The sequence below is a fragment of the Scyliorhinus torazame genome, chromosome 18, assembly GCF_047496885.1.
Source record: "Scyliorhinus torazame isolate Kashiwa2021f chromosome 18, sScyTor2.1, whole genome shotgun sequence".
NCBI classification, from domain to species: Eukaryota; Metazoa; Chordata; class Chondrichthyes; order Carcharhiniformes; family Scyliorhinidae; genus Scyliorhinus; species Scyliorhinus torazame.
This window is the reverse complement of record NC_092724.1, coordinates 85075205-85090095: the sequence shown is the minus strand read 5'-3', so window position 1 is coordinate 85090095 and position 14891 is coordinate 85075205. Positions and strand designations below refer to the sequence as shown.

General features: G+C 50.9%; 1 protein-coding gene across 1 annotated transcript in view; it reads left to right on the top strand.

The window, feature by feature from the left end:
* The window catches only part of LOC140395340 (proton channel OTOP3-like), a 128789-nt gene that overhangs the window by 50321 nt on the left and 63577 nt on the right, over window positions 1-14891 (top strand). The window lies entirely within an intron of this gene.

Genomic DNA, 14891 nt, shown 5'->3' with positions numbered 1-14891 from the left:
GTTGGCGGGCCCCCCTCCGCAATTCTCCTGCCCGGATGGGCTGAAGTCCCAGAGCTAAAATGCCTGTCCCGCCGGCGTACATTAAACCACCTACCTTACCAGCGGGACAAGACGGCGCGGGCGGGATCCGGGGTCCTGGGGGGGGCGCGGGGCGATCTGGCCCCGGGGTGTGCCCCCACGGTGGCCTGGCCCGTGATGGGGGCCCACCGATCCACGGGCGCGCCTGTGCCATGGGGGCACTCTTTTCCTTCCGCCTTCGCCATGGTCTCCACCATGGCGGAGCCGTAAGAGACTCCCTCCACTGCGCATGCGCGGGAATGCCGTCGGTGGCTGGTAACGCTCCCGCGCATGCGCTGCCCGGAGATGTCATTTCCGCGCCAGCTGGCGGGGCACCAAAGGTCTTTTCCGCCAGCTGGTGGGGCGGAAATTGGCCCGGCGCGGGCCTCGCCCCTTAAGGTTGGGGCTCGGCCCCCAAAGATGCGGAGCATTCCGCACCTTTGGGGCGGCGCGATGCCCGACTGATTTGCGCCGTTTTGACCGCCAGTCGGCGGACATCGCGCCGATACCGGAGAATTTCGCCCCAGATGTCAGTGGGAGAGCATTTCGGTGATAGTGACCACAACTCCTTGACCTTTACCATAGTCATAGAGGGAGATAGGAACAGACAGAATGGGAAGGTATTTAATTGGGGGAGAGGAAATTATACTGCTATTAGACAGGAGCTGGGGAGCATAAATTTGGAACAGATGTTCTCAGGGAAATGCACAACAGTAATGTGGGGGCCGTTTAAGGTGCACTTGCTGCGAGTGCTGGATAGTTTTGTCCCACTGAGACAAGGATGGAATGGTAAGGTGAAGGAGCCTTGGATGACAAGAGAAGTGGAGCTTCTAGTCAAGAGGAAGAAGGAAGCCTACGTAAGGTTGAGGAATCAAGGATTTGGCACGGCTCTAGAGGGTTACAAGGTAGCCAGGAAGGAACTCAACAATGGTCGTAGGAGAGCTAGAAGGGGGCAGGAAAAAGCCCTGGCGGGAAGGATTAGGGAAAACCCCAAGGCATTCTACACTTATGTGAGAAATAAGACGATGATCAGAGTGAGAGTAGGGCCGATCAGGGATAGTGGAGGGAACATGTGCTTAGAGTCTGAGGAGGTAGGGGAAGCCCTAAATGAATATTTTGGTTCAGTATTCACTATAGAACAATAGAATATTACAGTGCAGTACAGGCCCTTCGGCCCTCGATGTTGCGCCGGCCTGTGAAACCAATCTAAAGCCCATCTACTATTCCCTTATCATCCATATGTTTATCCAATGATCATTTAAATGCCCTTAATGTTGGCGAGTCCACTACTGTTGCCGGTAGGGCATTCCACGCCCTTACTACTCTCTGAGTAAAGAACCTACCTCTGACATCTGTCCTATATCTATTACTTCTCAATTTAAAGCTATGTCCCCTCGTGCTAGCCATCACTATCTGAGGAAAAAGGCTCTCACTGTCCACCCTATCAAATCCTCTGATCATCTTTTATGCCTCAATTAAGTCACCTCTTAACCTTCTTCTCTCTAACGAAAACAGCCTCAAGTCCCTCAGCCTTCCCTCATAAGATCTTCCCTCCATACCAGGCAACATCCTGGTAAATCTCCTCTGCATCCTTTCCAATGCTTCCACATCCTTCCTATAATGCGGTGACCAGAACTGCGCGCAATACTCCAAATGCGGCCGCACCAGAGTTTTGTACAGCTGCAACATGACCTCATGGCTCTGAAATTCAATTCCTCTACCAATAAAAGCTAACACACCGTACACCTTCTTAACAACCATATCACCCTGGGTGGCAACTTTCAGAGAGAAACTAGAAAGAGGGACCTTGTTGCTCGTGAGAACAGCTTGAACTAGGTTAATAGACTCGAACAGGTTGATATTAAGGAGGATGTGCTGGAAATTTTGAAAAGCATCAGGATAGATAAGTCCCTTGGGCCAGGCGGGACATACCGAAGGTTACAACAGGAAGCAAGGGAGGAGATTGCTGCACCATTGGCGATGATCTTTGCGTCCTCACTGTTCAGTGGAGTCTTACCGGATGATTGGAGGGAGGCGAATGTTGTTCCCTGTTCAGGAAGGGAAAAGGGAAATCACCGGGAATTACAGACCAGCCAGTCTTACGTCTGTGGTGAGCAAAATACTGGAAAGGGTTCTGAGAAATAGGATTTATGATTATTTAGAGAAACATAGTTTAATTAAAGATAGTTAGCATGGCTTTGTGAGAGGCAGTCATGCTTCAAAAGCCTCGTTGAATTCTTTGAGGATGTGACGAGACGATGAAGGTCGAGCAGTGGATGTGGTGTATATGGATTTCAGTAAGACTTTTGATAACGTTCCCCACGGTAGGCTCATTCAGAAAGTCAGGGGGCATGGGATACAGGGAACTTGGGTTGTTTGAATGCAGAATTGGCTGGCCGAAAGAAGACAGCGAGTGGTAGTGGATGGAAAGTATTCCGCCTGGAGGTCGGTGACTAGTGGTGTCCCGCAGGGATTCATTCTGGGACCTCTGCTCTTTGTGATTTTCATAAATGACTTGGATGAGGAAGTGGAAGAGTGGGTTAGTAAGTTTGCCGATGACACAAAGGTTGGTGGAGTTGTAGATAGTGTTGAAAGCTGTTGCAGGTTACAACAGGACATTGACAGGATGCAGAGCTGGGCTGAGAAGTGGCAGATGGAGTTCAACCTAGATAAATGTGAAGTGATTAATTTTGAAAGGTCGAATTTGAATGCTGAATACAGAGTAAAAGGCAGGATTCTTGGAAGTGTGGAGGAACAGAGGGATCTTGGGGTCCACGTACATAGATCCCTCAAAGTTGCCTCCCAGGTTGATAGGGTTGTTAAGAAAGCGTATGGTGTGTTGGCTCTCATTTTTTTTTTAAGGAAACATTTTATTGAGGCATTTATAATTTTAATATTTAACATATAGGGCAGCACGGTAGCATAGTGGTTAGCACAATTGCTTCACCGCTCCAGGGTCCCAGGTTCGATTCCTGGCTTGGGTCACTGTCTGTGCAGAGTCTGCACGTTCTCCCCATGTGTGCGTGGGTTTCCTCCAGGTGCTCCGGTTTCCTCCCACAGTCCAAAGATGTGCAGGTTAGGTGGATTGGCCATGATGAATTACCCTTAGTGTCCAAAATTGCCCTTAGTGTTGGGTGGGGTTACTGGATTATGGGGGTTGGGTGGAGGTGTTGACCTTGGGTAGGGTGCTCTTTCAAAGCTTGACGGCTCTGGAGCTGCGGATGGACTCACTTTGGAGCGTCCGCGATGCTGAGGACGTCGTGGATAGCACGTTTAGCGAGTTGGTCACACCGCAGGTGAAAGGTACTGAGGGAGATAGTAAATGGGTGACCAAAAGACAGAGCAAGAGTAGGAAGGCAGTGCAGGTGTCCTCTGCGGTCATCTCCCTGCAAAACAGATATACCGCTTTGGATACTGTTGAGGGAGATGGCTCACCAGGGGAAGGCGGCAGCAGCCAGGTTCATGGCACCGTGGCTGGCTCTGCTGCGCAGCTGGGCAGGAAGAAGAATAGCAGGGCTATAGTGATAGGGGACTCAATTGTAAGGGGACTAGACAGGCGGTTCTGCGGACGAAATCGAGACTCCAGGATGGTATGTTGCCTCCCTGGTGCAAGGGTCAAGGATGTCTCGGAGCGGCTGCAGGACATTCTGGGGGGGAGGGTGAACAGCCAGCTGTCGTGGTGCACGTAGGCACCAACGATATAGGTAAAAAACGGGACGAGGTCCTACAAGCTGAATTTAGGGAGCTCGGAGTTAAACTAAAAAGTAGGACCTCAAAGGTAGTAATCTCAGGATTGCTACCAGTGCCACGAGCTAGTCAGAGTAGGAATGTCAGGATAGAGAGGATGAGTACGTGGCTCGAGAGATGGTGCAAGAGGGAGGGATTCAAATTCCTGGGACATTGGAACCGATTCTGGGGGAGGTGGGACCAGTACAAACCGGACGGTCTGCACCTGGGCAGGACTGGAACCGATGTCCTAGGGGGGGTGTTTGCTAGAGCTGTTGGGGAGAGTTTAAACTAATGTGGCAGGGGGATGGGAACCGATGCAGGAAGTTGGAAGGTAGTAAAACAGGGACAGAAATAAAAGGCAGTAAGGGGGAAAGTGTAAGGCAGAGAAGCCATAGTCAAAAATCAAAAAGGGCGACAGTACAAGGTACAGTGACTGAGGGGAGCTCAGTGAATAGGAGCAGGAATACTAAAAGAAATAAAACGGGAAGTGAAAACATTAATGGTAAGTGATGCGGCAGGTTGTTACAGGAAGATGTGGGTTCGACGACAAGGAAAATTAGGAGAAAGGTTAAGAGGAAATATAACTTAGGAGAGGTTACTGATCGAGGTGTTAAGATTAAGAACAGAGGTAAAAAAGCCAACATAAGTGTACTTTACCTGAATGCTCGTAGTATTCGGAATAAGGTAAATGAGTTGATGGCGCAAATCATCGTGAATGACTATGATTTAGTGGCCATTACTGAAACATGGTTAAAGGAAGGTCACGACTGGGAGTTACATATCCGAGGGTATCAAACTTTTCGGAAGGACAGAGTGAATGGTAAGGGAGGTGGTGTAGCTCTGTTATTTAAGGATGACATCCGGGCAACAGTAAGGGATGACATCGGTGCTATGGAGGATAAGGTTGAATCCATTTGGGTGGAAATCAGGAATAGTAAGGCGAAAAAGTCACTGATAGGAGTAATCTATAGGCCACCAAATAGTAACATTATGGTGGGGGAGGCTATAAACAAAGAAATAACAGATGCATGTAGAAATGGTACAGCAGTTATCATGGGGGATTTTAATCTACATGTTGATTGGTTTAACCAGGTCGGTCAAGGCAGCCTTGACGAGGAGTTTATAGAATGTATCCGCGATAGTTTCCTAGAACAGTATGTAATGGAACCTACGAGGGAACAAGCGCTCCTAGATCTGGTCCTGTGTAATGAGACAGGATTGATTCAGGATCTCATAGTTAGGGATCCTCTTGGAAGGAGCGATCACAATATGGTGGAATTTAAAATACAGATGGAGGGTGAGAAGGTAAAATCAAGCACTAGTGTTTTATGCTTAAACAAAGGAGATTACAATGGGATGAGAGAAGAACTAGCTAAGGTAGACTGGGAGCAAAGACTTTGTGGTGAAACAGTTGAGGAACAGTGGAGAACCTTCCAAGTGATTTTTCACAGTGCCCAGCAAAGGTTTATACCAACAAAAAGGAAGGACGGTAAAAAGAGGGACAATCGACCGTGGATATCTTAGGAAATAAGGGAGAGGAGTATCAAATTGAAGGAAAAAACATACAAAGTAGCAAAGATCAGTGGGAAACTAGAGGACTGGGAAATCTTTAGGGGGCAACAGAAAGCTACTAAAAAAGCTATAAAGAAGAGTAAGATAGATTATGAGAGTAAACTTGCTCAGAATATAAAAACAGATAGTAAAAGTTTCTACAAATACATAAAACAAAAAAGAGTGGCTAAGGTAAATATTGGTCCTTTAGAGGATGAGAAGGGAGATTTAATAATGGGAGATGAGGAAATGGCTGAGGAACTGAACAGGTTTTTTGGGTCGGTCTTCACAGTGGAAGACACAAATAACATGCTAGTGACTGATGGAAATGAGGCTATGACAGGTGAGGACCTTGAGAGGATTGATATCACCAAGGAGGTAGTGATGGGCAAGCTAATGGGGCTAAAGGTAGACAAGTCTCCTGGCCCTGATGGAATGCATCCCAGAGTGCTAAAAGAGATGGCTAGGGAAATTGCAAATGCACTAGTGATAATTTACCAAAATTCACTAGACTCTGGGGTGGTCCCGGCGGATAGGAAATTAGCAAACGTGACACCACCGTTTTAAAAAGGAGGTAGGCAGAAAGTGGGTAATTATAGGCCAGTGAGCTTAACTTCGGTAGTAGGGAAGATGCTGGAATCTATCATCAAGGAAGAAATAGCGAGGCATCTGGATGGAAATTGTCCCATTGGACAGACGCAGCATGGGTTCATAAAGGGCAGGTCGTGCCTAACTAATTTAGTGGAATTTTTGAGGACATTAACAGTGCGGTAGATAACGGGGAGCCAATGGATGTGGTATATCTGGATTTCCAGAAAGCCTTTGACAAGGTGCCACACAAAAGGTTGTTGCATAAGATAAAGATGCATGGCATTAAGGGGAAAGTAGGAGCATGGATAGAGGATTGGTTAATTAATAGAAAGCAAAGAGTGGGGATTAATGGGTGTTTCTCTGGTTGGCAATCAGTAGCTAGTGGTATCCCTCAGGGATCAGTGTTGGGCCCACAACTGTTCACAATTTACATAGATGATTTGGAGTTGGGGACCAAGGGCAATGTGTCCAAGTTTGCAGACGACACTAAGATAAGTGGTAAAGCAAAAAGTGCAGAGGATACTGGAAGTCTGCAGAGGGATTTGGACAGGCTAAGTGAATGGGCTAGGGTCTGGCAGATGGAATACAATGTTGACAAATGTGAGGTTATCCATTTTGGTAAGAATAACGGCAAAATGGATTATTATTTAAATGATAAAATATTAAAACATGCAGCTGTGCAGAGAGACCTGGGTGTGCTCGTGCATGAGTCGCAGAAAGTTGGTTTTCAGGTGCAACAGGTGATTAAGAAGGCAAATGGAATTTTGTCCTTCATTGCTAGAGGGATGGAGTTTAAGACTAGGGAGGTTATGCTGCAATTGTATAAGGTGTTAGTGAGGCCACACCTGGGGTATTGTGTTCAGTTTTGGTCTCCTTACTTGAGAAAGGACGTACTGGCACTGGAGGGTGTGCAGAGGAGATTCACTAGGTTAATCCCAGAGCTGAAGGGGTTGGATTACGAGGAGAGGTTGAGTAGACTGGGACTGTACTCGTTGGAATTTAGAAGGATGAGGGGGGATCTTATAGAAACATGTAAGATTATGAAGGGAATCGATAGGATAGATGCGGGCAGGTTGTTTCCACTGGCGGGTGAAAGCAGAACTAGGGGGCATAGCCTCAAAATAAGGGGAAGTAGATTTAGGACTGAGTTTAGGAGGAACTTCTTCACCCAAAGGGTTGTGAATCTATGGAATTCCTTGCCCAGTGAAGCAGTAGAGGCTCATTCATTAAATGTTTTTAAGATAAAGATAGATAGTTTTTTGAAGAATAAAGGGATTAAGGGTTATGATGTTCGGGCCGGAAAGTGGAGCTGAGTCCACAAAAGATCAGCCATGATCTCATTGAATGGCGGAGCAGGCTCGAGGGGCCAGATGGCCTACTCCTGCTCCTAGTTCTTATGTTCTTATGTAAAGAGATGGTGCAGACATAATGGGCCGAATGGCCTCCTTCTGCACTGTAAATTCTATGATTCTATGATATTAACATTCTAAATAACAGAACAGTCCGGCAAATGCAAAAACCCCACAGTAACATATCCAACTTCCCCCCGCCCTAACTCCTAGCTACCCATATATTAGATTCCATGCCCTTATTCTCCATTTCCCTGCCTCTCCTTCCCCCCCATCATTACCCCACCTTCTGCTGATGGTCAGTTTTCCTTAAAGAAGTCGATGACCGGCTGCCACCTGAGCCAACCCCTGCATTGAACCCCTTAAGGTGAACTTAATCTTCTCTAGCCTGAGAAACTCTCCATGTCACTGACCCACACCCTGACTTTGGAGGCTCCGAGTCCCTCCATCCCAGCAAAATCCATCTCCGGGCCAAAACGTCGGCCTCGCTCCCCCCCTGGGCTCCCGGATCTTCCGACATTCCAAGTAGTGCCACCTCTGGACTCGGAGTCACCCTCCCTTCCAGGATCTCTGCCATGACATCTGCGAATGCCCTCAGCTTCAGACATGCCCAAAACATAAGAACATGATTCATCAGACTTCCCCCGCACCTCCGACACCTCCTCAAAAAACCTACTCATCCGGGCCACAGTCATATGAGCTCTGTGGACCACTTTCAACTGGATCAGGCTCAGCCTGTCCTGCAGTGATTCTTTTCAGGACCTTCTCCCATAGCCCGACGTCGAACTACCCCCCTCTCCACCCCCCCAACTTATCTTCCCACTTCCTCTTCACCTCCCCGATTGGGACCCCTTCCCACTCCATCAATTCCTTATATATTTCCGAGACCCTCCCCTCCCCAACCCCCGTTTTAGACATCACCTTATTCTGTAGTCCCCTTAGAGGGAGGCGAGGGAAGCTTGGAACTTGCCTCCGGACAAAGTCCCGTACCTGCAGGTACCGGAATCCGTTCCCACCCCGTGGCTCAAACTCCTCCTCTAGCTCCTCCAGGCTCGGGAACCCCTCCTCAATGAAGAGATCCCCAAATCTCTCAATCCCTGCCAGCTGCCACCTCCTAAAGCCCCCATCAAGCCCCCCCAGAGCAAACTGGTGATAGTCACAGATCGGTGACTACACCGACGCCCCGTCCAGTCTCATATGCTGCCTCCATTGCACCCACACTCTACTGGGCTTGTGGAGTTCCGGGCCAGCGAGAACAGCAGAGGTGCCGTTAACAGAGCCTCCAGACACATGCCCTTACAAGATGCCGCCTCTACCCGCTCCCAAACTGACCCCTCCCCCCACTATCATTCTAACCATCAAATTTTCTTAGTTGAATTCATTTTGTTTCCTCCTTTAAATGAGTTGTGTCTTCCCTTGAGCGTTCTTCTCTGGAGAAGTTATTTTACTCCATCAAGCTCTTGCTGTCTGGCCAGTTCTGCCACATTTTTTACAAAGGCTGATTGCTGGAGCAAGAACAGCCAGGTTGTGGTAGTATGTATTGGGGGTCAGGTGGGACTGGAAGCCCTAATGTCATTGGCTGACAGATCCCGGGTCCTGGTTGGCCGTTGACCTCTAGCTCCGCCCTGAAGGCGGAGTATAAGAAGCCGGAGTCCTCCCCCGCAGGCCATTCTACTATCGAGCTGCGGGGGAACAGACACGCTTAATAAAGCCTCATCGACTTCACTCTATTCGTCTCACGGAGTCTTTGTGCGCTACAATTTATTAAGCGTGCCTAAAAAGGACTATGGAGCTCAGGATCATTCCGGAATGCCTGAGGATCAGCCCCCACGCAGTGAACGCGGCAGCAGCCTTCAAGCACTGGCAGACTTGCTTCGAGGCCTACCTCAGAACGGCCACCGGCCGGGTCACAGAAGACCAAAAACTACAGGTCCTGCACTCGAGGGTGAGCACGGAGATCTTCTCCCTCATCGAAGACTCGGAGGATTTCCAGACGGCGTTCGCAGCACTGAAAAGTCTCTATGTCCGCCCAGTTAACCAAATCTACGCTCGCTACCAGCTCGCGACGAGACGGCAAGGTCCTGGAGAATCGATGGACGAATTCTACGCCGCGCTGCTGATTTTGGGACGTGCCTGCAGCTGCCCTTCGGTGAACGCAAATGAACACACGGACATGTTAATGCGCGATGCTTTTGTGGCAGGTATGAATTCCTCCCAAATCCGCCAAAGACTTCTAGAAAGAGAGTCGCTAGGACTCTCAGAGGCCCGGGCCCTAGCAGCCTCCATAGTCATGGCCGCGCGTAATACCCGCGCCTACAGCCCCGACCGCGCGGCAGCCCATTGGGCTCCGTACGTACCCGTCGCTACAAACCCACCCCCCCCCCCCCCCCCCGGACACCCCACAGGCTTGCGCGGTCCAAACGCCAAGTCGCACCGGGGGCGCCCGCTGCTATTTCTGCGGCCAGGCGAAACACCCCCAACAGCGCTGCCCGGCCCGCGCAGCTATCTGCAAGAGCTGCGGGAAAAAGGGCCATTACGCGGTTGTGTGCCGGTCCCATGAGGTCGCCACTGTCCCGGGAGAACAGGGAGCCCTGCAAGCCGTTTACGCTCCCCAACCCCCTCAGCACGCCATGTACGACCCGCAGGCGCAGCCGCTCTGGGTCCCGTCCATCGCGGTCCTGGGAGAACAGGGAGCCCTGCACGCCGCTTACGCTCCCCAACCCCCCCCCCCCCCGCACCCCATGTACGACCCGCCGGCGCTACCGCTTTGGGTCCCGACCACCACTCTCCACGGAGAAGAGGGAGTTTTGCGCGTCCCTAACGCCACCCTAACCCCCCCCCCCCCGCGCCCCACGTCTGACCCGCCGGCGCTACCAACTTGGGTCCCGACCACCGCTGTCCCCGGTGAGGGAGCTCCGCGCGGTCCTAACGCTCCCCAGCCCCCCCCCAGCGCCCCATGTGCGACCCGCAGACGCCGCCATTTTGGGTCCCGGCCACCACGAGGGGAGGAAGGGCGCCGCCATCTTGGACCACCCCAGACCTGTACGACGCGTGGGGGAGGCCATTTTGTCCACCCCCGCCGCCATATTGTGACCCCCCAGCCACGTGCGATGTATGGGGGCGGCCATTTTGTTCATCCCCGACGCCATCTTGGACGGCAACAACGGACCCCACTCCACTACTACAACCACGTCTCGCTTCAATTACGCTCGATCAAGCTCGGCCCCGGACACTCCAGACGACGACGACAACGGTGCTAATAAACGGCCACGAGACACCATGCCTAGTCGACTCTGGGAGCACGGAGAGCTTTATCCACCCCGACACGGTAAGACGCTGTTCATTGACCACCTATCCCAGCGCACAAAAGATTTCCCTAGCTGCAGGATCCCACTCCGTACAGATCCAAGGATTCTGCATAGTTACCCTAACGGTGCAGGGGAGGGAGTTCAAAAACTACAAACTAAACGTCCTTCCCCAACTCTGCACCCCCACCTTACTGGGATTAGATTTCCAATGCAATCTACAGAGCCTTACGTTCAAATTCGGCGGCCCAATACCCCCACTCACTATCTGCGGCCTCGCAACCCTCAAGGTGCAACCCCCGTCCTTGTTTGCGAACCTCACCCCGGATTGCAAACCCGTCGCCACTAGGAGCAGACGGTACAGCGCCCAGGACCGGACCTTCATTCGGTCCGAAGTCCAGCGGCTACTAAAGGAGGGCATAATCCAGGCCAGTAATAGTCCCTGGAGAGCGCAGGTGGTAGTAGTGAAGACAGGGGAGAAACAAAGGATGGTCATAGACTATAGCCAGACCATCAATAGGTACACACAACTAGACGCGTACCCTCTCCCCCAATCGGATTGCCCAATATAAAGGTCAATATAATATCGGTCAATCGGATTGCCCAATATAAAGTCTTCTCCACCGTGGACCTCAAGTCCGCCTACCATCAGCTCCCCATCCGCCCAAGTGACCGCAAGTACACAGCCTTCAAGGCAGATGGGCGATTATACCATTTCCTAAGTGTCCCATTTGGCGTCACAAACGGGGTCTCGGTCTTCCAACGGGAGATGGACCGAATGGTTGATCAACATGGGTTGCGGGCCACGTTCCCGTATCTCGACAATGTAACCATCTGCGGCCACGACCAGCAGGACCACGACGCCAACCTCCAAAAATTCCTCCAGACCGCCAAAGCCTTGAATCTCACGTACAACGTTTTTAGCACCAATCGGCTAGCCATTCTGGGCTACGTAGTGCGCAATGGGATAATAGGTCCCGACCCCGAACGTATGCGCGCCCTCATGGAGTTTCCCCTCCCGCACTGCCCAAAAGCCCTGAAACGCTGCCTGGGGTTCTTTTCATACTACGCCCAGTGGGTCCCCCAGTATGCAGACAAGGCCCGCCCCCTAATACAGACCACGACCTTCCCTCTGTCGACAGAGGCTTGCCAGGCCTTCAGCCGCATCAAAGCGGATATCGCATAGGCCACGATGCGCGCCATCGACGAGTCCCTCCCCTTCCAGGTCGAGAGCGACGCCTCCGACGTAGCTCTAGCGGCCACCCTTAATCAAGCGGGCAGACCCGTGGCCTTTTTCTCTCGAACCCTCCACGCTTCAGAAATCCGCCACTCCTCAGTGGAAAAGGAAGCCCAAGCCATAGTGGAAGCTGTGCGACATTGGAGGCATTACCTGGCCGGCAGGAGATTCACTCTCCTCACTGACCAACGGTCGGTAGCCTTCATGTTCGATAATGCACTGCGGGGCAAAATCAAAAACGACAAGATCTTAAGGTGGAGGATCGAGCTCTCCACCTTCAACTACGAGATTTTGTATCGTCCCGGAAAGCTGAACGAGCCGTCCGATGCCCTATCCCGCGGCACATGTGCCAACGCACAAATTAACCGCCTCCAAACCCTCCACGAGGACCTCTGCCACCCGGGGGTCACTCGGTTTTTCCACTTCATCAAGTCCCGCAATCTCCCATACTCTTTAGACGAGGTCCGTACAGTCACAAGGGACTGCCACATCTGCGCGGAATGCAAACCGCATTTTTTCAGGCCGGATGGTGCGCACCTGATTAAGGCTTCCCGCCCCTTTGAACACCTTAGTCTCGATTTCAAAGGGCCCCTCCCCTCCACCGACCGCAACGCATATTTTCTTAATGTGGTGGACGAATACTCCCGCTTCCCATTCGCCATTCCCTGCTCTGACATGACCGCGGCCACAGTCATTAAAGCCCTGAACACCATCTTCACACTGTTCGGTTGCCCCGCATACGTCCACAGCGACAGGGGGTCCTCTTTCATGAGTGACGAGCTGCGCCAGTTCCTGCTCAGTAAGGGCATAGCCTCAAGCAGGACGACCAGCTACAACCCCCGGGGGAACGGGCAAGTAGAGAGGGAGTACGGCACGGTCTGGAAGGCCGTTCTACTGGCCCTACGGTCCAGGAAGCTCCCAGTTTCACGGTGGCAGGAGGTCCTCCCGGACGCTCTCCACTCCATCCGGTCGTTATTATGTACGAGCACTAATCAAACGCCTCATGGAGCGTCTCCTTGTCTTCCCTAGGAGGTCCTCCTCTGGAACGTCGCTGCCGACCTGGCTGGCGGCCCCAGGACCCATCCTGCTCCGAAAGCATGTACGGGCACATAAGGCGGACCCGTTGGTCGAAAGGGTTCACCTCCTCCACGCGAACCCGCAGTACACTTACGTGGAGTACCCCGACGGCCGACAGGACACGGTCTCCCTGCGGGATCTGGCGCCCGCCGGCAACACACAGACCCCCCCCGACACCATTCACCCAACCCCCCCCCCTTCCTGCCACCGCCGCACCCCGCGACCGCCCCCTTCCCAGGAGAATCGGTTCCCCTCCCCTCAGGCCCGACCAAGAATAAAGCCCAAGCTGAAACCGTAAGGCTCCCGGAGACGACAACACCGGTACAAGCAACACCACCACCACCGGGCCGAGGCGATCGACACGGACGACCAGACCGCCCAACCGACTCGTGGCGTCGATCTAAATCAAAATATGGACTTTTCACAAGAACATTTTGCTTTTCTCCCTATACCCTCTGTAAATAGTTGAAACAGGACAAAATTGTACAATACTGTATTGCCATGTGAATGTTTTTTTTTCCTCCCAGGACCAGCCCTGTAAACCCTTACCACCATACGAAGCATCACCCCGCCGGGTTCATTTTTGACAAGGGGTGAATGTGGTAGTATGTATTGGGGGTCATGTGGGACTGGAAGCCCTAATGTCATTGGCTGACAGATCCCGGGTCCTGGTTGGCCGTTGACCTCTAGCTCCGCCCTGAAGGCGGAGTATAAGAAGCCGGAGTCCTCCCCCGCAGGCCATTCTACTATCGAGCTGCGGGGGAACAGACACGCTTAATAAAGCCTCATCGACTTCACTCTATTCGTCTCACGGAGTCTTTGTGCGCTACACAGTGCTGGCCCATTTCTGCACAGCGATGTCACGCCTATTGCTGGGTAGACTTCTTCTGGGCGTCGGCCGGTTTATAGATCCTTGTGCTTTTTTTGAGTTGGGAAGCCTCCTTAGCCACGAGCTTCATTGAGACGGCACTATCTAATGCAGTCTTCAGACTTGGATGTCGTTCCGCTAATAATCTTTTCTGAATGGACTAATTTTTCAAACCACATACCAACGATCTCTATGTGTCATCTAGTTGCCAAATGTGCAAGTTGCTTGAGAGTGGTGACAAATATTTTCCTTTTCTAACTGATTCCTTCAATGAAATTGAAACTTCTCCACAATAAGCAATAGTGTCATGGGAATGTCACTTTAAGAAATGTTTGTCTGCTTAAGTGGCTGCAGTGATATCAGCGTGTGAGTGGAGCTGAGCTCTGGCTCTGCTTTTTAGTTTTGCTTTGAGAAAAAGCTTGGGCGTGTCTGTGTTTTTTGTTTTCGTTTTAGGTGAAGCCAGCCAAATAAAGTGTAATTCCGATCTCTCTGCCATCTAACGACTATCTCTAGATCATTTGGTGAATTCAGAGTGATAACTGCTCTCAGTAGAGAATTTAAACCTGATGTGCTTCTGTAAAAAGGATTTTTGTCTTATGGATGTTAAAAGGAAAGTTTAAGGATTACTTAGAGTGTTGTATTCTTTGGGGGGGGGTATTTGAATTGATGGTTGCTAAGATGTTCACTGTATGTTTTAAAAAGATTAACTGAGTTCATAGAATAAACATTGTTTTGCTTTAAAAATTACTTTTAAATTTCTGCTGCACCACACCTGTAGAGTGGACCGTGTGCTCCCCAGACCACAATCTAGTAAAAGTCATGGGTAAGGTGAACTCCATGATACACTTTGGGGTTCTCTATACCCTGGCCCATAACAATAGCTTTGGTGCATTACGGTCTTCTAATATTTTAACCAATTCTCGGGCTCAACCAAGCTTCTTAGCAAATTGAAAGTTTTGCTTCCAATTGTACTTATGATTGAAGGGACCTCACTAACTTCAGAAATCGTATTGGCTGGAATAGAATAATGGAATCTTTCTGAGTATGACTTCCAGTTCTGAGTCTTCATCAAATGAGCCCACCACGCCAAAATCTCCCACCATTTTTAACAGTATCGGAATGCTCTC